Raw genomic sequence first — 22,805 nt, 5'->3', positions numbered from 1 at the left:
CTTAGAAAGAAAAAAACTCAATCTGTTTCATGAAGTTTTTTACAGCACATGCCATTTCGATGGTATCATTGCGGAAATGCGTATCTCGGTTTGCGGCGTTACATATTTCCTGTGCAGTAGCGGGGCGTGAAAGATCGATTTTCGATATTTCCCTGTTTGAAATTGTGGCAAAGAATCGATTATTAGGGTGTTCGCTGCGAAAACCTTAATTATCGATCCTTTTCCATTGGTTTAATGGCAGATCTATCGATATATCGCAAGGCACGCCACGCCACTGTTCTTGTGATACTTTATTTTCCACTTGGAAAACTACTGAACGCCATCTCTTGAACACTTAGTAGATTTTCTTAGTAGACTCTGTTTGAGGAAACTTCTGAGAAATTGTCAAGTCATGATCTTGATTCGATTTATTTACATACATGAAAGTCGCTCCTATAACGCACTCTGGTGTTCTGCGACTTCTAAACGCGAACATGAGCCTATCATCCCAAAGATTATCAGACAACTGACAGCGCAACATATTTCGTCAACGCCCTGCCGCAATCCCTTCATGGGACGTCCCCATAACCAAAAAACTAAACTAAAATAGGTGCAGGATTTTGAAACAGCGCATTTTCGCAGTTTCACCGTCGATTTTCATCAAAATAAATCCGCTCTCAGTCGAGTCACTTACGTCACCACGTGGCCTATCTCAAGTTACACTCGGGGGGGACGCAACAGTGTCCCCCCCGCGCCAAAAAAAGGTAGCGTATCAGCTTTCCCCTCTGTCCATAACGGACCCTCCCTCGGCGAGAAAATGGCTCAAAGGAGTAACAACCGTGAAATTTTAAACCCGCGACCTACATCCCTGAAACTCGAACTTACGGCCGGGAAATCGCGGGCGAAAAGCCAGGGATTTCCCGGGCGCGTGGACGGGCCGGGAAATCTGGTGACAATCCCACGTCATCCGGCAAACGGTCTCACTTCCTCGCAACATTCCTTACTTAGTGTCAAGAAGTACTTAAGGTATAATTGACGTAGGAGAACGAGGAACGAGGGGGCTGGGAGAGGAGGGGAGATTAGAGGAGAGAAAAGAGTGGCAGAAGGGAGCCATTCAGACAGTGGATCGTTAGCGAGGTTGTGCTTTGGGTGATACTGCCTCCTATGCTACCGTCCTAGGAAAGAACGCCGTATCAACCTTCAGGCGTTGCCAAATTTCCTTCGCTAAATCACACATTCTCCAGAAAATTTGTCAATATTTTTCTTCCAATTTTTCAGATAATTTTGTTCGCAATTTCACCTTAAATTTCTGAAAATTTCAAGGAAAACTATTCATGGCTTTCCTCAAAAATAAACATTTTGTCGAGGGCAATTTGGCAACTCTCGAATGTTCATACGGCGTTTATTCTTAGCACGGTAGCCCGCCGTGGGCCGGGCGGGAGCCGGCCAGCAACGTATAACTAACGATCTGCAGTATATAACGATGCAAGAGATAAAGTTAATGTTGTCAGAGGTCTTTTAACGCTGTACATCAGTGCTACCGAGCGAGTAGTTTTTCACGTTTCCCGGCCCACGTTCCGAGGTTTTTTCCTTCCGTTTTTGCCCTCTCCGACCGAGGGGCGGGTCTCCTCGACTCGCGATGGTTTTGCCCCCGAAATTAGGCCCTGACGCATGATGGAAGTGTTATTAGCCGCCCACGAACTCTTTCGTCTAGAACATTCGAGGGAACTTATTGCGAGGTGACCGCGGAGATTAGAGCAGAAGGGACGTAACTGCATTTTTTCTGCTTCAAGATGCCGCGAGAGGTCTCTCGTTACTCTCTACTTTCTCATTTTTTTTTCGTTCTTTATTGGGGAGGGGGATTTCGTACCCCGCGGATGGCAGCAAAATTAGTTCACTCACAGTGCAATCTTCAGAGTCGAAATCCCCTACCCCAAGCTGATACGAGAGGGAAAATCACTCACTTATTATTCAGAAGACTTTTTAAAGTTTACTATGATTTACTAAAATGAGAAACACATCTCTGGTATCGCTTGAAAGACTGATTGATTTTCGATATAATTACTAATGTTTTGTCGTGCACCTCGCCAACGGGCCGATTATTGAAATTTACAGACAAAGCTATAGACAAAGAAGCCATAGGGAGCATAAAGCGATCTTATTGGTTGAAATAGGTGGTTCTTATAGACCAAGGGGGTAAATGATGAACTAACTATCAGGTCTCTCGTGGGTTGCCGTTAGTTAGTCTATTACCTGTGTCTTTTGTTCATTGCAACCACCCGCTTCCACCAATAGGATCCCTCCATATCCTTTTTGTCTTCTTTGTCTATTGCTTTGTCTATCTATTTCAATAATCAGCCCGCAGTAGCGTTTGATATAGTTTAGGCCCTCTGGCCCCCTAAATTTTTATTTATTTTGTCAATGTTCAAAGTTGATTCTACCGTCCTACTGATTGTTAGCCATTTGCTATGATTTTTGCTACTATCGACAGGTGACAGTCTCTAGATGAGCCCGCTCTACTCAGATTTTGAAAATATCAACTCAAGTTTTTTCTTTTTAATTTCGTGATACAATTGTGAATATCTCCTTTAAACAGTGTAAATTTCAAGTTCAAGTCATATTTTACGAGATCTACCGGGCTGATGTAACAGAATAAACTCACAAGATATCAAATGAGAGTGACAGTCAGTTTTCTGATAGAGAAATAATATATAAGAGGAAACTAGACAATATCTGATGCGGCTAGGCTGTTTCTGGTAAATCCGCCACATTAAAGTTCCTCTTAATAGAACTCAAGGGGTCTGACAAAATAATATTATCTTACGACTAATACTTTTTTTCAATCGGTTTAGAAGTAGAAAGAGTGATGAAATTAATTCTTCCGATAATAATGACTTACCGCTTTGTTATTTCCTGTGGCCTTCAATATGTACACGATTCAGCTGAAAAAAAGAATAGAAAATATGAGAGAAAGCTGAACCGTGAAAGGACAAATAACTTAATCTGAGGAAAGAAATCGATTCTCTTTGATCCTATATAAATATTAATGTCGTTTTCCACGTAATTGCCATATGTCTAAGTGTTTTCTCTCATTTTCAGACTGAATGTTGGTTCACTTTTTGCAGAAAGATTCTATCCATGAATTTTGAGCCTGAATTTATGTTCATCAAACATGGGAAAATTAATTTCTCATTTAAAGTACGATGCTGTTCAGGTATTTATTTTCTATTCAAAAAGTATAATTTGTTCCAAAAATGGAGGAGTTTAATGAGGATTGTGCAGTATCCCCCGTAGAAGTCAATGAACAGTTTCCTCTTCCACAGACACACTGATTTGTTTATGCTTCTCAGCTATAGCTCATATTATTAGTATTGCAACGTTTATCACCCACCTAAAACAACAGTTGAAGTGCTGAAAAGTATAGGAATAATAAATGGTGTAACTGTACATCAACGTTTTTGCGTCATATCGATGGTAAAACTCGCCTACCACGTCGTATCTCGTTTGTGGTAGTTTAGAATATCAGCTCCCATGTTATCTTTTTGAAGGAACAAAAAACGACATCGTTCCGAAAAGTTTGCACGCAATTTTCTTCGTACCATGAAGAAATATCAGGGGAGTTTTAAAAAAGTGACGTTGAGTAGTCCTAAAATAAGGCGACACCTCATTGGCAGATAGAGCGGAGCATTGCTAGTTCACGCCTCACGCCATCGCGCCTTCAATTTTGCGGATACAACACGGACATCCATCAAGCACGAATAGTCGCATCTCTGCGCCGTCGTCAACGCGCATCCTTTCCCGTGCATCTCTTCTGGGGAAGAGTTACACATCGATGGTGAAACTACCAGACCACGGATCTCGGTTTATGGCGTTGCAGACTTCCAGTCATACTTTATTTTTTAAATGGAGAACTACTTAACATCTCAACTTGAAAACTTCCGTGAATCTTCTTCTCTGTGCGAAGTAAATTCTGTCAAAATTCTAAGAGATGATATTGATTTGTTGTTTTTCAAACAAACAAAATGGGAGTGGAGATTTTTAAAAACTGCAAACAAGACATGAGGTGTGGTGGTTTCACCGTCAATTTGGCGGGTGAGGGAGAATGTGAGCGAGCGTCAGCATGTTACCGAAAAGGTGAAAATTAAAAAAAAAAAAAAAAAAAAAAAAAAAAAAGGATTATAATACTTTGAAAACTGTACATCGATGTTTTTAAATACAATATTTGAGCTGAATTGGGAGTTCGCGTACATTAATAGTCTTTGGGAGCTAAGGGTTAAAATGAAATGGAATTCCCCTAACAATTGTATTATTAATATTTTATTTTAATATTAAGTCTAAGGTTAAGGTCTAAGGTTTGATTACGTTTATTGATGTTTCTATTAGTTTAATTTTGATACTTTGGTTTTTTATATTCCATTATGTGTCTGTTTACAATGAAACAGGGTGTCAACTAGGAAAGGTTGGCCAAAAATCAGTACTGTTTACATTACTTTTTCAACGCATTCTCAAGAAATTCAGTACCTTCTAAATAGAAAAATTCAGTACTTTTGCAGTACTATAGTATTATCGCTATTGAACTATTTTAGTACTTATTTGACAAAATCCGAAAAATTTCAAAATTTTGAAATTGTTGCTCGAATTTCATTGGTGGCTTGAAGATTCCACAATCGCGATCTCCCATGCAAATCATAGGCGGTTCTAGACCTTCATGCTTGGGGGTGCCCAGAGGTGGAAAATGTCAGAGACCGGCCCCGAGGGGAACGGGTCGCTTAGGGGAGGCAGTCATCATACTAAATGCCTGCCCATAACGAAAAGTATTAAACATAATAAGGCTTAGATTTAAGACGTAGCTCAAATGTGTTCTTTCTGAACAATTATCCATTATTTTCAACCTTATTATTCATAAAGGTTATTGCAGTTGTTGTCAAATTTAATATAATATAATATAATATATATTTTTTTGCCTCCCAAGAAATTGTTGAATTTCCACCTCCTTGAGGTCATTTTCAATGTATTTGCGCGTGATCTCAGTTTATTTCTTTTTTTGTTTCGTTTGTAGTTTATGTACTGTTGTGAATATTATCATTGAATGAGAATGTTATCATTCATTCACATCTGGTTGTTTATTTTTTATTTTTCAAATTTCAAATGAAACATTTAAATTCAACTGAAGAAGAAATTCTTGATCTCGTGTGCTTATTGGTCTCCTGTAGAACTTGCACTTAGTAGCTGTGCAGCTGTGAGATTATGGCAATCGCACCTGCATAGTCTTTATGAGGAAGACATCAAACTGCAATCAAATGCAAAATGCATCTCAGAATGTCGATGAAAAATTTAAAGAGAAAAAAATAAATAAAATAATAGAATGGTGGAAATAATAGAATAACATAGACAAAAGAAGAGAAATAAAATGAAGTAAATCAAATTAATGATAAAATGAAGTCAAAGACTAAACTGAAGTAAAACATTAGAGGGAGCAAGGAGATGAAGTAAAAAAACTGAGATGAAGAAAAAAATAAAGTATAAGGGAAAAAACTAAATGAGGTTAAAGAATAGAATGAATTTAAAGAATTAACTGAAGTCAAAAAATTATGATGAAGTATTAAAATAAATTACAGTAAAACAAAACAAAGTAAAGGAATAAGAAGTAAATAATTAAAGAAAAAAAATGAAGTGCTTGAAAAAAAAAAAAAAATAGAGTGAAGAAAAAAATAGAGTCAGCAAGGAAATAAAACAAAGTAAAACGATAAAATAAATTTAAAAAATATAGTAAAGTAAAAAGTAAAATAAATACACGGACAAATCCAGGCAGATGGAAAATATCCTAGTTGCCCGTCCAACTCGACGTTAAATACCGGTTTTAAGTCACTAGAATACATCGTCTAGTGAAGCTCAATCGGTAGGGTCGTCGGTTAGTGTAGGTAGGTCCCGGGTTCAATCCCCAAGGTGGATGAAAAATTTCTAATCTGCAAAATCGATTCAATAACATCCCAGTGGTTTCATTATTTTTATTTTTCATGGTTTCTAAAATTATTTCCACAATTAACCCTTTTCCACCATCCCCTAGCTGCGAACCCCTAAATTGATTCAATATTGGTGTAGTATTGTCTCAATATTGATATCCAAATACTTTCCCTTTGAAGTACTGGCACAGTATTCTCAGCCAAAGTATTGGCACAGTATTTATGCCAAAAGGAAAGATGGTGTACGATTTTAACATTGGCTCAATATTTAACCAATATTGGCCCAATGTTTGCATAAATACCAAAACAATATTGTTTAAATATTGGCTAAATATTCCTGTCTTATCTGGGCTAAGTTTTGGCCCTCAAGTTTTATCCCTTTCCTTCCTTCCTTTCTCATTTTCTCTCCTTCCTTTCTACTTAAATACGTATAAATTCAATGTAGAAAATTTTTAGCAAAACTTTCCATCGGAACTACAATCTTACCATAAAAAAACAGTAGAATCTTTGTAATACACGGCTATCAATATTACTTCTGTTTAAAACATTTTCAATTAATTGCTGGGTTTTTTTCTCAAGTGAATACAGAATCTTTAAAATTAGTAAATTCACGGTTCCGATAACCGTACTTAATTTTTGCTTGGGGGTGCCCGGCACCCACTGGCACCCCCGTAGAACCGCCTATGATGCAAATACGTCTCTAAAGAATCAACGCGTAGGAAATCGCATATTTTTCAGACTTTGTTACAGAAAACCCGCGCGGTGGGAAGGAAAACATTTCAGACCTTCTTGCAGGATTTCGGCACTTTTCAAGCGCTTCTGGGCAGCCCTTAAAAAATCAGTACTATTTCCAGCTTTTCCGGAGGTTCCGGACCAGTAGACACCCTGTGGAACCATCGGACCGCGTTGTAAAACGTATGACGTAGCCACTAAATTATTCTATTTTCCTCTGGGGTCGATGGTTATTCTTATACGAATATGTTTCAGTCATTGTTGTTTGTTGATGAAAATAAATACATTCCTCCATGCCTTTGACACTTGTTGCATGCACTTCGGAATGAAATATACTCGAAGAAGAGCGTTAGTGAAACTTCTGGACGACCGAAATGCGACACTCATAATTCAACAGGATTTCCTTGGCGCTCGGCCAAAAACTCCGCGCCCTCCTATTTAGAAAACACTATGTTCACCAGAGCTGGCTATCTGCAAATCTTCCGTCCTCCAATTCACACGTTAATTATGGCGCACCCACTTCGTTCTCGCTTTCGAATTCATTATTTTAGACTCGTGCGCAACCATGTGGTTTACCGCGCGACCGTGTGATCGAGATCATGGGATATGTTAATTTTTTCCTTCGTTCCTTCTTTTAGTGATACTGAGTGTATAATATAAAGCAGATTAATGCATCCACAGTAGACCCTCGATTATCCGACACAATGTGGGCGTATTTATGCTAAAAGGAACTATGTGCATGGGGACTGCGTGCAACATAGTTCTTTTTAGCATTAATACGTCTATAAAGCCGTCATGAATGTCGAATAACAATAATTTAGATAATCAAAACCAAAAAACGAACCGAAAAGTGAAATTCCAGACTCCGCTTATAACCAGAAAGCACAAGCTCGGCCAGTTTTATATCGAACACTGGAAAAAAAACACATTGGATCTAGAGTCCAGACTCTTAAATACATCGACAAGCAAAATACTCTTGATTCAATCGGATTTTTGCTTAAATCAAGAACCAAGCCTCTTAATTTGAGCGTATTTCCTTTTGATTCAAGCAAAAATCTGATTGAATCAAGAGTATTTCTCTTGTCAATGTTTTCAGAGCCTGGCTCTAGATCCAATATGTTTTATTTTTTTCCAGTGTATTCGTAAAAATGTAATTATGAGAAAAAAATACAATATACGCTACATATGACATTCAATTTTGGCCCTACAAACCGGCTCAGTCGTGTCTTTGCCGAAAATGCTACGTTGTGCCGGGAGAAACATCGTGTCGCCTAATGGAGGTGTATAGGGTAATTGAGCTTCTTCTCTATTCGATTCGCAATTTTATTCGCATTCGATCAGATGTATTCAGTCAGCCTAGATGGGTAGATACTTCAAAGTAAATGTCAACTTCACATTTTACCAGCACCATTTTTAAGTACCAAAAAGTGAGTTTTTCTTTCCATTATGAGGCTATATGTAATTTTGAAATTTGAAACATGGATTTCTCAAAAAATCAAAAATTGGACTTATGCGCTTTCTCTTCCAGCCCTTTAAACGTGATTTCTCCGGTGATCTTAAACTTTCAAAGGGGCCATTTATCTACAGCCCGGAATTAGGCCAAACAAACGAAAGACAACAACAGCAGCAGCAGCAATACCAACAACTTTTGCCTCGCCCGCTTGAATTTCTGTGCGATCTCTAAAATATATTGTTCACATATAATATGAAGGCAAAGTTTAAACGAGGAGATGAAGGGAAGTTTAAGGAGGCAACGGGATGGGGTACTGATAAATGACGTTCATTCATAGCCCGGAAACTATTGCCGAGTAAATAAGTTAATTCGAAGCCTCCCCTGTCGTTCGGCAGGAGAAGAGAAACTGCGCGGTATCAGATCACAAAGAGGGCGCAACAATAACTATTATTACCGGAGAATGAGAGCGATAAATCAACAGCCCTGCAAAGCGGAAATCCGAAAGCGCTGCATTGCACCTGCAGCCAGGGCCTCGCGGCTCCGACAATATGAACCGCTTAAGCAATCCTCAAAAACCTTAACAAATAACGTTTCAAGATTTTCATGGCCGTTTTAGAGAATCAAGTGTCGAAAAATGGGCGCTTTCGAGGAAGGAATGGAAAATGTCGGCGCTCCTGGATCGCTCAACCCGGGCGTTTTGAAAAATTGCTTCGCCGCGAGCAAACCTGAGACTGATAGTTGGCACTCACTCATGAAAACCGGAGGAGTGAAAGGAGTTGGGAGGGGAAAATCACAATCATAAACCCTCCGCTACCTCTACCCGGGCCCCGGGATCACATTCGGTCGAATTCATCATCCTAGCCGCGCCGCGAACAGGCAGTTTTCCAAAGTAGGCGTCCTTTTAAAGCTCCTCCAAGCCCAAACCTGTCAACCACAACTTCTCCACGTCAACACAGTTCTCAACGTCTGCCCTTTATTTTTTCCCCATTTCCCTAATTCCTTCCTCTTAATTTGCACCGAGAAGTTAAGGTGGGTCTTCAGCTGCGGTGCAGTGCATTCTGGGTACGATCCATGTTTCAAACTTTAGTTATTGGGTGGATTATTTTTGGGAGGATCGAAATTTTAGTCTCACGTGAAGGAATTTCCATTCCAAAAATCATCTTCTAAAAGCTTAATGTGTGATTTGATTTGTAGAAAAGGACTAGACCTACTGAAAGAAGATTATCCTTGACTTTTTGCAAATGCACAGAGGAAGAAAATCTGGCAATTTTGCCGCAAGTCTGACCCTAGAATCTCACATATTTAAGGAAGTATTAGTTCTTAAGTACATAAATAAAGCCGCTTTTATAGCGCAGCCTTTTAAGTTAAAAAAAAATGCACAGAGGAAGTAAATCTGGAAATTTTGCCGCAAGTCTGACCCTAGAATCTCACATATTTAAGGGAGTATTAGTTTTTAAGTACATACATGAAGCCGCTTTTATAGCGCAGCCTTTTAAGTTAGTAGTAAGTAATTAGTTCCTAGATTCCAGGACAAAAATTCTTAGGTTGTAGAAAAACACGGTTTAAAAGTTTGCAGAAAAGTTGAGCTAAATATTCTTCCTTTTCACAGAGTCGGTCACATGCAAAGTCAACAGAACTTTTACCGATTTGCAACCGACTTCAATGTTTCAATATGGGTGGCTAATCAGAAACTTTGCTTCTAAAGCTATTTTTCGATTTCGATACATGATTTTTGGCATGAAAATTCATCAGTGGGATGAATTCATCTGAAGATTCAAACTCCGATTTCTAGAATAACCCATCTAATGATAGGAATTCGATTAAACTCAGATTTTGTCTTTATCGGTCATGGATGTACATAGAATTTATAGTGCCTAGATTGAGAGCGTATAGTATACGGGTCTGAAAGTAAATTTTACACACAACAGCGAAGTTAGTTAGTTAATTAATTTTATTGGAGACATTAAGCATCATAGGCTATTAATGTCTTTACAGAGAATATGAGGGGTGAGTGCAAATAATATTGCAAGGCCCCTGAATTATATATATCGTCTCTGGGTGCTGTAGATCCACATTAAACAGTAAAACAAATGGTAGGTACGAGGGAAAGTAGTTCACGTTACCGTGCGAAGTAAGAACGCCTTATGAGCCTTCAGACGTTGCCAAATTTTCTTTGATAAAAACGAATTTTCAGAGAAATTTACGTGTAAATTTTTCTCACATTTTTTTCAGAGAATTTAATTCATAATTTACTCTAAAATATCCTGCAAATTCCAAGGCGAAATATTCAAGCCTACCCTCGGAAATAAACATTTGAAGGGGGAAAAATTCGGTGCCGTTCGAATGCTCATGTTCCCTTGCACGGCAGAACTTCGCTGCTAATGGTTTGTCTTGGAATCAAAACGCAGATGCAGAGGAGGACTCGCAGGAGATTTAAGCTCTTGTTAAAAAATGATGAGATTACCTGGGATGCCGTGCGGGGAGGAGAACCATCTCCTCCCCTGGAAACAAAGTAAACTGGGGAACGGTGCCGCGCTAAGGAAGAACGCCGTACGAACACTCGAGCGTTGCCAAATTTCTTCGATTTAAATGCTTAATTTTGAGGAGCTTTATGAATATTTTTTCTTGAAATTTTTAGGTCATTTAGATCTAGTTACATAGTAAAATTCCCTAAAAAACTCGAAGAAAAATATTCACAAATTTTCCAGATAATTAATATTTTATTGGAGGGAACTTGGCAATGTCTGGAGGCTCATACGGGGTTTTTCCATAGCATGGGAGAACGGTTTCTTTCCCTCCGCGCGTGATCAAAGCCCGGGCATTGTTCACCAACTGCATGATTTACCGTCTTGAAGGAAACTCCACTTCCGGTTTCTTGGGCATGAACGAGTCGGCAGAATCTCGTCATTTTTTACTTGTTGTACCCTCCTCATTAAAGTCAGCCATTCCGGGGGGCGGGCATAATTACACAATAGACGTACCGGGATTTTTATTAGGGAGGATACCCTCTTTCATTATCTCAGGTGTTCTCCTCTATTCCCCTTATCTCGTTAAACAGTAGAAAAATGCGAATAACACGGCTAAAATCATGATCACACACGGAGAAAAATGATATTGCTGAGTTAAAACATTTTTAGCCGGAAGAAGTGTCCAAGAAGTGTAATAGTAGATTTTACAATTAAAAAATACTAATTTAACGACCCCCGACGTTAAATTAGCTTTCCACTATTGTAAAATGTGCATTTGAAACATGTCGGGCATATTTTTTTACAATTAACTTGTTAAATCAGCAATCCATTTTTTTCCGTGTATCATATTAGGTTGCGTAAAAAAAATGTGAGTTTGAAATGTTACTCTCCCCAGGCGGCAATTGGCGCCACTTCATATAATGCTCTCCTCATAGAGCATCAATTGAATTTATTCCATCTGCATGAGATTTTCTTGAAACGCTGTATCATAAGAATCAAAATAAAACGTGTTTCGAATGAACTTATTTCTCGGTGTGCTAACAGAGATATCTCTTCCTGACAGACTCATGTCTTTTCACCGCTAATTCCCCCATGTGATGCGGCAGTGAAGCGAACGTTGAATTGGACCGAAGCCAGCCTATAAAATGGACACATTTAAATGAAAATGAACCATGTCCATTCTGACATAAGCCCTGAGATTCATGAGAGTGCATGCAAAACAGGGCTCATGTCAAAATGGATATAGTTCATTTTGATTTAAATACATCCTGATCCAATTTATGATTCCAGGGAATAGCTCGGTCCCTAGACCTCCCAATAAAGATAAACTTCTTTTAACTGTATGTGTCAAATTGCACGGCGGTAAGGAGCAGGAACACATCTGAAGTAGGTGTTATAAAAAAGACCTATGTGTATAATAGTTCAGGAACCTACCTATGTGCGTTCGGTTGGAATGCATGCAATATTATGACAGTGCAACGATTCAAACTAACGAGTGAAAGGAGAGAGCGCTCGTAAAGAAACACTCAAGGCTCTATTAAGTTTAACAGCCACTTGGGTGTTTTTAATCTGTGGTACGTGTATAGCCCGTTAGCTCAATGCGGTTTGCGGTAAAATGCCGTGGCCCACTGCCGAAATTTTTAAAACAATGCTTGAAAAAAAAACGCTTTATCCATCCAAGACCAACATCTTGACAATTCACCGTTTGCCTTTATTTCTCTAAATCCCTTGAGCACAGAATTACTTCAAATGCAGCTCTTAAACTACTAAAAAGCTAAAGTTTTTCTCTAAATATTTATATGCACTTTTCACGAATGCCCGATGAGCATGTATCCCGATAAAGAGAGCTGATTATTGGAATATGTGAGGAAAAAACTATAGACAAAGGATACGAAGGAAAAATGAAGTGATCCTATTGGTTGAAACGGATGGTTCCTATAGAATAAAGGACAAATGATAGTGTAACTGTAGTTTGTTCAGCAAAGAACTGAAAATAATCAACGTCTTTAAGCTATCATCAGTAAATTTGCCATAGATTATGAAGCATGTGCTAGCAATTTTAAAGTTGCAATGTTGCTAAGTTCTCTTTTTACAAAATAAAAAATTAGAAAAAATTAGGCAACGTCTGGTGTAGTGAGGCTCATTCCGGTTAAATTCGTCCAATCTTGCAGTTAGGACTTCTAGCTCACCCACAAAAGAACCTATCTCAATAGGGGAAATAGTAGCAGATACGTTGTTTCTGAAATAATTCAGAAACAGTAGTCCTTGATCGCATAATGTAGTCCACTAAGGAACTATGATTTCTATCTCATCTGTAAAAGCACGTATCCGCATAAGGAAGCTAATGGCCTTACGTTACGTTGTTCCTTAAATAGGCCCGAAACAGTAGTTCTACATTGCAAAATGTCTAGTCCAATGGATCTATTAATACCGATCGAGTGCCGCTTTATCTGGCAACACGAGATTAGACAAGGCGAAGTGGCACGGGTGTGAAAGTTGGAGGAACCCGACGTGACATGGGGTGAAATAACGTGACAGACGGTAAAAGTTTATTATTAATAAACGCGGAAAGAACTTTGCTCCTAAACGAGGCTCACTGGAGCACGGCCGCGTTGTGGGTTTGAGATATGGGGCGGATGCACGCCTGGAAATTCGACGGAACTAACAGGAACCGCGGGAAGTTCCGATGGGGGTCGATCTGGCAACCCCGCAGCACACATGGCTGAAGAATTTAATTTCGGCATATACATCTGATTCACGAGGGGCTTGAGAGCAGACCAACCTGCCGCATCTCATGCCGTCTCTCCTTCCGAGCATCCCATTATCCCGGGCTATTATGAGTTTCTTCCCTCATTTTCACGGAGCCAATTATAATAATACTTAGCGACTGAAAAATCAAATAAGAAATAAGTAAAAACTATACCTTAAAAATCTAACTTTACTTTTCTTGAGAACAAAGCTTAAGCTACATTTTACAAGCAGGAGCTACTATTTCTGACTTTTTTTCGAAACAACGTATTCCGGGAGAAAATTTTCCTTAACTTTTTGCAAATGTACTTACGAAGAAAATTTGAAATTCGGGTAAAAGTTTGACCTGTGCAGCTTGAAAATTGAAGGAAATTAGCCCAAAAGTTCCAAGACGAAATTTTTTGGTTCCATAGCAAAATGTGGTTTGAGCTTTCGAAAAATTCGAGATAAATTTTCTCACAGAATGTAAAGTCTCTTTTCACAGATCCGGTCACTGATATTTCCTTGCTCTTTAAAGAACATTCGCTGAAAAATTTCCTTGCGAAATGTCTCGTAATGTTCTCTTCAAAAACAAAGTGCACGCGAGTTTCATTAAACGCCGCAACTTGGATAGGCTTCTTCGTAATAGCACCGCCTAATTGGAAGTGTGGTGAGGTATATTAATGACGGCGCGGTGATACTACTATTCGTGCTTGATGGATGTCCGTGTTGCCTATACACAGAGTTCAAGGCGCACTACGGACTCTGAGGCAGAGGCAGAGCGCAAGTCAGCAGCGCAGTGGCGCGCCAAAAGTTCGGTTGATGACATGTTGCCCCAATAGAAAAGAGGCAAAAGAGGGGCAATATCTAGCCGGCCCTCTCCCCCCACTCTCCCCACTTTAACCCTCGCTGCCTGTTCAGAATCGAAGCCTCTAATCATCCTCTCAGATCGGTGTTAAAATGGGTAAACGATTGATATTTTGAAATGCAAACTGGTCCAGATGAATTCCTAGTAAAAATGAATCATCGTCAACAATCTTCAAATAAGGTACGAATATTTCTTCAATGATTATCGAGGCGGCTGAAAAATCGCAGAGATTTGCAACATTTTCGAGGCATATTTGCACGCCCTCGTCCGCCGGCTTTCCGCCAAATTTCCAAAATTATGACCTTTATCTTCTTTTTTCCTCTGATTTTCGTCTTTTAACTTTATGACGATTATTTTTCGTGTACGTTAAATGAACATAAAAACTACAATGGTGAAAATGTTTCGTTTTGATAATCTCTAACGGTATTTTAATTCAAATGCGGCACTGCAGCAGGATAAAATAAACCATTTTTATTTTAATGGGAAAGGTTAAGGATGTACTAAAAAAAATTAATAATTAGGTCCGTGTGCTGATGAATCTACATTTTACATTTGGAAGGGGGACCGTGAAAATCTATCTCTGTTTTAACTATTCATTTAGTTTTACTGTATTAACCTCTAATGCAGTCACTCGATTGTAATTTAAAACTTTCTCGTGATACAAATCAGTAGATTAAAGTTGAAGAGGCAGAATATCGGTTATGAAGTCGGAAGAGATAAAGAGGGGAGGAAAGCATCGCGAAATGAAATCCTTTACCGAGAAGTCTTGAGGTATTAAAACTCAATTCCACTGAACATTTGGTATTTTATGTTTAATTGGAAAAGTTTAACTCAATTACTATTGACTTTTCATTTGAGGCTATTCTAAATAAAACTGATGAAAAGTAGGCTTTTAATGGCCTGCGACCGCCCATCGCTCCAGGCCTTATTATGTTACCGAAGAGGCATTTATGAAACAACCACTTGACTACTCAAGACTTCTAATGAAAGGAATTCCAGCCCTTTAACTTTCAACAAGTGGCTGTAGCCCTACAAAATGAAAGGATAAATAAAACCCGCATCGTAATAAACCTCGATCTTATCATTAATATACGGTCTACGGTTAATCGCTTTTTCATGAACGTAATGAGCATAGAGGATACACGTGTTTAAACCTTGAGGCTCGGCACTACTCAAAACATACAAAGAATTTCTATTTATCTTCGGTGTAAAATGAGAAAACACAAGCGATCCGTAGGATCGTGTATACGTCGCAGGCAAAAAGTAAAATCAGGCATTTTGTTAATTGCCTAGTCAAATAGTTAAATATTCTTACTTAGACTGAAATTCTGATTATTTTGCTGACTGTGGACAAAATAATTCTCTGATCGTGTGGGAAAGAATTCTGCATAAAAACTTGCTTCATACGATCATAAATACGTTTTTCCTGGTTCTAGAATGCAAACTTATCTCAAAATATGCGGCATAACATAAAATAAAACGTTTTCACAATTTGGACGGTTGAAGAAATATGAGGAGCATTTTTGAACGGGAAACACAATAACAGTTTGTATTTTGACGGATTTTCAGTTTCAAAATATTGAATATTTGGGAGATCTTTGTGAAAACATAAAAATCCTCGTAAACTCTAAAAAATTGAGTGTCTGCCTGGGCATTTGATAAAATGCCTGATTTGACTTTTTGCCTGCGGCATATACAAAGCTGTATTAGAATTTCTACATCCTCGAAATGAGCACCTTCCAAAGCCAGAAATTCATTTGCCTATACCTTCATTTATTACCTACTTATCGTAACCATTGGAAAGTAAAAAACGTGAATACCTTAGTTAGGAGCTGATTTCAGTAATTTTCGTGGTGCGAATCGTGTTTTGGTGGTGTAAAAATATTAACTGAAACGATCGAAATAGAAAAGATTCGATGAATTGAAGTTGTAGTCGATAATCGTTAATCCCTAGTCCGAAGTTTATGGATTTCATGTGTGTATCGTGTGTGGAAGATGGTGGTTGCGGCGCCGGCGGCGGCTGGAAAATATTCTCTGGAGGGCGATGTTATTTTCAGTGCCGTAATCCGGGCAAATCGCTGGTCTCTGCTCAATATTTGAAGAGAAACCGACGCGACGCTGACCTTTCTGGAGCTTAAAAATGGGCCGATGTTCGCGTTCCGAAACGCAGCTCCTCTATCACCCGCAGGTTCTTAGCGGCCTCATCGTTGCGTGATAGGCGACCTGTAAAAATGTCGGCGCCGCGTTGCCAATTCAGACACCAAAAGACATTTTATTTCAGAGACCCTGTACTACGATCAAAGTAATGTCGCTGTAACGATCAAAGTAACGTAATCGAATGTAAAAATTAAGGTTATTTGTCCGGGATTAATGTGTGTGGTTGGACTAACGTGCGATATTTATGGCTAAAGTGCGAAACTGTACGTACCTCCATTGCGGTGTTTCAGAATCTCTGCTCTTGTTTCATTTTGTCAAAGTGAAAATAGTCATCTATACTGCCATGCTAAGGAAAAACGCCGTATGAGCCTTTAGACGTTGCCAGATTTCCTTTAATAAAAACCGAATTCTCGGGGAAAATTGTAAATTTTTTGGTCAAATTTTTCAGATAATTACGTTCGCAATTTGATCTTAAACATCTAAAAATTTCACGGAAAAATATGCATAATTTTCCTAAGAAATACGTTTTTTATCCAGAGAAAGGCAACTCTCGAATGTTCATACGGCGTTTTTCCTTAGCACGGCAATGTACAGCTCAAGACTCGAAGGCAGGGCCGGATTAAGGGGGTGGCCACATGGGCCGCGGCGGCCCATGGCGGCAAAATTAGGGGACGGCAAATTTTGCAATCTTTTTAAATATAGGTACAAAAAAATCGGATTCAGAAAAAAATTACAAACAAGAACAAGTTGGATTTTGCAATCGCTAGCGATAGCAATATTCGTCATGGGAACGTTAGCTTCTGGGATATGAAAATGTTAAGGTATAGTTCGTTTGTAGTATCTTCTGAATTGAAGGGGCTATGTAATTTTGTGTTGACATCTCTTTTTTAACATTTTTAATTATTTTCTTTGCATACAAGAAAGCTGTTATGTACCAATTATTAATTTTCGTTGGATTATGTATGGTTTTCGGAAGTTAACGCATTTAAGTTTCAGGTTCGCTTTTTCGGCGTAAAGTATACGTAAGGTGTCCCAAAAGCACCGGGACTTGTTCTGTAACTTCGAAAGTAAGATAGATACAGACATGATCTTGATTTCATTTTAAAGATCAACTCAATACCTATCGATTAAAACCAAGATCAGCTCAATCGGATAAAAATTGACCGAGTTATGGCAATTTGAAATCAGCGAGGAAAGTTTACGCCTACGGTTTTTAAGGAAGATTCTTCATCGCCGTAAATCGAAAAGTCGGCCGATAAAGTGATGCTTATTGTGTTTTTTTATTTTCGAGGTGTCATTTATCAACATTTTGTACCATCAAACACAACAGTTGACAGTGCGTATTATTGCAAAGTACTAAAGGAGTTGAGAATGCACATTTCCCGGAAACGGTCGGACTTGAAAGCTTCGTGGATACTCCATCAAGACAATGCGCGGCCTCACACATCGAGCTTAACACGTGAATTTATGAGTAAAAATGGAGTTGAAACAATCCCTCATCCCCCTAATAGCGCTGACTTGGCTCCATGTGATTTTTGGATGTTTCCCACGCTTAAAAAGGAGCTTCGCGGACGAAGATTCGTATCGAAGACCGAAATCCAGAATGCAATTCAAAACTTCTTCAACTCCATCCCAGAGGAAGAATTCAGGAAAACAATGTTGGATAAGTGGCAAGAGCGCATGAAAAAGTGCATCCGGTTTGATGGACGGTACTTTGAAAAGCAAAAGGAAATTATGGAAGATTCGGAGGAAAGTGGATACGAATATTAACTTTTTGAATCCTGGTAAGCGAAAAATCTTCCTAAAAACCGTAGGGGTAAACTTTCCTCACTAATTTCAAATTGTCATAACTCGGTCAATTTTTATTCGATTGAGCTGATCTTGGTTTTAATCGATAGGTATTGAGTTGATCTTTAAAATGAGACCAAAATCATGTCTGTATCTATCTTACTTTTGAAGTTACAGAACCAGTCCCGGTACTTTTGGGACACCCTACGTATGATATTTTTACTCTACACATATGCCCGAATACGCATCATAAGGGACCTATGTGCTTCCTAAGTTGCCAAGTATTAATTATTGTTAGATTATTGGTCTAAAACATTCAATACAACCAGTAAAAATTAGCTGTCCCCTACGAGATTCGAACCCCCGCTCCCACAAAAAGTGACACTCTCCCAGGGTCAGAACGGTGTTGTAGTTATCTGAGCTATCTCGCCGCTCGGATATGGGAGGAGAAAAAGAGAACAGTTAAGTGATCTCGGACGCTGAGCGGGGCTTCACAAAAGACGTCCTTGAGATTTCAACGGTTCGGCCACTGGCGTGGTAAGAGAAAACGGATCAAGCCCATTACCCTGTGAGACATTGTTTACCTATGCTGTCATGTGTCACAAGGTTCATGTCAGAATGCATTTGCGATCGCGGCAGTAAACTGAGGCAATATTTCTGTATTCATGGATTAAATCCATCAATCGAGTTCTGATTTTGGCTCATATATCCGTAACGGGTCCTCCAGAACAATTTTCCGCCTTGTACGATGGTTATTATTTCTTTATATCTATGTTTAAAATTTGAGGTGGGATAATGGCGGCTTCTCAAGAGCAACGAGGTAGGCGATCTTTTGCACCAACGAACAGAAAACTGATGGCGAAAAATAGCCAATGAAAACCTCCCAAAAAAAAGAATTTGCCTAAAAACGGAACTTCGTGGTTCTGCGCAGATTTACCAGTCAGACACGACATCTCAAGGTGGAAAAAAACTCGCTGAAAGCGAATTTTAGAAATCAACACAACTTGACGTAGAGACATGATTGGCTAAAAAATACAACGGTTTTTGATACATCGGAAAATCAACCAAAAATCGGAGACTGGGCGAAACGCTCAAGGTCGCAGAGGTATAGGGAATCCCATAGCGAAAGCAACGGAACGATTGTAATATCATGGGGAACTCCGTTCCCATGACAAAAGGTGACAAAATCTCTCATTTCCTGAGAGCTCATTAATTTCTATTTTTTTCGTATTTCGGTGATACAAAAAACTGCGCACCTTTAATTAGTTGAGTTAAGAGAGAAACCAAACACGTAATTTGGCCTGGAGCGGCGCGGCGCAAAGAGAAATGATGACGAGGACTTCAGATGGAAAGGAGAAGCCCTCGACGCGGCGGTCGGCATGTAACACATATTAGCGCCTACGAGACTGCATGAATACTTCACGCATTGCGCCAAACACAGTACGGTCAACAGCGGTCGGCGCGGCGCGGCGTGAAACGCACAGCGCCTACAAGACTACATGAATACTTCACGCATTGCGCCAAACACAGTGTGGTCAGCGCGGGACGGCGGTGGAAGTTAAAATTATTAAACCACATTTATGCTTGTTCTATCTTAATTTTTTAGCTCATTTCTCACAAATGAAAGGCCTTGTCCCCACAGAGATAGGTTTACGAAACTGAACTTTCGTGCGAAGTTCTGTGAACTTTTGCTAGTAGTGTTGACAGGGCTTACGCAAAAAATGTGTCCAACACGAGTGAACGCGTCTTGTGCACCCTCATCCCTCCGGCTCGTTCACATTATGGTTTTTATTGATGTTTCAAAATGAATGAGAAGAGGGCGGCAAAATGCAGGCGGCCCATGGGCAGCAAGTAGGTAAATCCGGCCATGCTCGAAGGGATGTTTTTAAGAAATTAAGTTTAATAGATCTCCAATAAAAAAATAAAATATTACAGGAGTCTTACAGCGTTGCAAATGAAGATACGTGGTTCCGCACTTTGGGAATCGATGTATCGTATCGATTTCGAAAAAACTCTAAGTAGGTTGTAATGATCCTTATATCGCCCCCTCTGATGTAAGGGGTGTATCTACATTTCCACGTGAGCCCTGTGTTACTTATAACACCATGCTTTGCGCGGCTCATCAGGAATTAGAGATACGTCCGCACGTCAGAGGAGCAACTACATCACATCATTTTTTCAACGGATCAAAATCAGTTAATCTCAGGGGAGGAATAGAACGGCTGCTGACGAGCGCTATTTTCGTGAGCTTCTTAACGACTTTCCTCCTTGCACTCTTCTTCAGAGCAACGAATAAACCGCCCCGTAAATCCAATGAACATAATCCGACTCATAATTCAGTTTTCTTTTGCTGTTTCTAACATTTTTTGCCACTTTACTCGGCACGATAATAGATAGGGTTGAACCGAGACATCTACAAATATTATCCACACATTCGTGAGCAGAAGCATGTTCGGCGGCCCACAAGTGATATTACACGAGTGCGCGAGTGCGGTGATCTCAAGTGAGGTTGGACCACGGCCACAGATCCCAATTGCAAGGCGGACTGCGGACTGAGGTGAGCAAGGAGTGGGAAACGCCATGACCTTATTAGTACATTAAGGTGGTTGATCACCGTGACGACAATTCATCGCACATGTGGTTTGCATCGACATGACGTGACGTCTATAGATTTATTGGTGACTAGGGGGCTGCGCTCCCTGCCCATTTGGCCCAGGCGTTTCGCGCCTCTAATGTATAAGAAATCAGAAACGTATTTCTGGCCTAACTTCATTGTGAATCACATTTTGCGAATCATTCTGATCCCCCTTCTTTTTTAATTTGCATACCATGTTTTAATTTACGTATTGATAATGCAACGTAAAATTACCCGCACTGCAAAAAAAATTTACGGGCCACTTACAGATACCGGCAGTTCCGGGCACAAAGACCGAAAGTTTCGGATGCTGGAGCCGTAGCTTCGCCTGCTCCGGGGGCTACCCCCGAAACTTTCGGCTTCTGAGCCAGGAGCGCGGCCGGTATGTTTGTATAGCCCGTAAGTACGGTTGCCACGGCCGGATTTCTTTTCAGTGCGTGGCTGAAAATGGTGGATTTATAAAAAGGCCGACTTGATAAAAACTTCGACTCATTAGGTGATTAGCGTTGTAAAATATCTGAAGTTAATATTAATAAACCTAACCTGAATCTCCTCTTGAGGATCGACTGAGGATTAAAATAGAGACTTGGTATTCTTCGGACATAGGAAGGTGAAGCGCATTAAAAGAAAAAAAAAGTTTTCCTTCTAACTTTACTTTTTTATTCTGATACTTAAGGGAAAAACAAAATTTTTCATAATTTTTCGACATTTTATAATTTGTTGGTTTTCTAGTCTCTGATTAGCATTTTCATTATATGGTTTTTTCACTTAATTTCAAGAAATGGTGAGGTTTTTATTTTGCAAAAAATTCTTAATTTGGCTGCTCGGAACAGTAGCGCTGAAACCTCTTTTGTCATTATGTTCAACAAAAAAGTCACAATTTTGCAAGGAATCTAACCCTTGAAAGTTGAGAATATCGATTTCTATAGGCTCTGCATGCTTATAACGTTGATTAATCTGAGAATGCTGGTGAAAGCTCAAATTCGTTAGTTAGTGAATAGATGTTGTATCGGCCTATTGGTAGGCAGCATATTTCTCCGAGCTCCTCGACTATACCTTCCACGGTTAATTTATTGCCCCATTATACTCATCATAATTAATATCCTCCAGGCGCATGTTTGCGCTCAGCATCGTTAGTATTCCAATGAAACATGTACGTGTATTGCGCAGCGCTCCTCGACTATGCTCGTTCAATGCGGTCGAGTTGCCGTTGAAAAACTCCCAGTTAAGTTGGAGCTTCAGCTTTTGCGCAATGCATCTAGGTGAGATCGATATGTTTCAAATTTTATCCATTATGCAGATTATTTGGACGTATTTCTGTTAAACGGAACTAAGAGCCAAACTGAGTTCCTTTTGAGGATTTTAGAATCCCGGATAACGCGTTCTGTCAAACTGAACTGAGCGCCACGGAAAAGCATTATTGCGAGTATTATAGGATGGAACGACCATTGCGTTCCGCAACACCCGCCAATCCAAGCGCCCCTCTCCCTTCCTCCCCGATGGCGCTTAGTTCCGTTTGATAGAAATACGTCCATTATAGGAAAAAATAAATTTTAGTTTCTAAATCAATCGATATGCTTGCACTGAAATTCGTCCTTCACAATTTTAAAACAAAGCCAAAAGCACAGTTTCCAACTAACCATTAATACAGCAATGTGGGAAGGAAGGATACGGTGACCTAGCTTGAGCTTGGGAGCTGTGAGAACCGGAATTCTTCATCTACAGCCCTCTGAGTCCCCAAGGCTAGACGTTTTACCTATTACAGTAGATTCTGGATTATCCGGCTTCGTATTATCCGGACTCTGGATTATACGGATCGATTTTGCAACCATGTAACTACGCACGCATTCCGATAAGTGAGCGGGTCCGCGGAGAAGCGGTCGCAAGGCATATTGGCGCCTGCAAGGCTGGATGAATACTTCACGCATTGCGCCAAACAGTGAGGTCGGCGTGGAACGCATTAGCGCCTACTAGATTGCATAAATACTTCTCGCATTACGCCAAACGCAGTGCAGTCGGTTAGTTAGCCTAAAAC

General features: G+C 39.7%; 1 protein-coding gene across 3 annotated transcripts in view; it reads right to left on the bottom strand.

Moving 5' to 3' along the window:
• The window catches only part of SK (small conductance calcium-activated potassium channel), a 398,226-nt gene that overhangs the window by 226,880 nt on the left and 148,541 nt on the right, over positions 1 to 22,805 (bottom strand). For all 3 annotated transcript variants that reach the window (XM_072297495.1, XM_072297494.1, XM_019061693.2), the window contains exon 2: positions 2,879 to 2,921. The gene's annotated coding sequence lies outside the window, so the exon portion shown is untranslated. The remainder of the gene's footprint in view (positions 1 to 2,878; positions 2,922 to 22,805) is intronic.

This window comes from Bemisia tabaci, chromosome 2 (genome assembly GCF_918797505.1).
Source record: "Bemisia tabaci chromosome 2, PGI_BMITA_v3".
In the NCBI taxonomy this organism is placed as follows: Eukaryota; Metazoa; Arthropoda; class Insecta; order Hemiptera; family Aleyrodidae; genus Bemisia; species Bemisia tabaci.
Note: the sequence above shows the minus strand (reverse complement) of the source record. Positions and strands in the feature narration are given on the sequence as shown.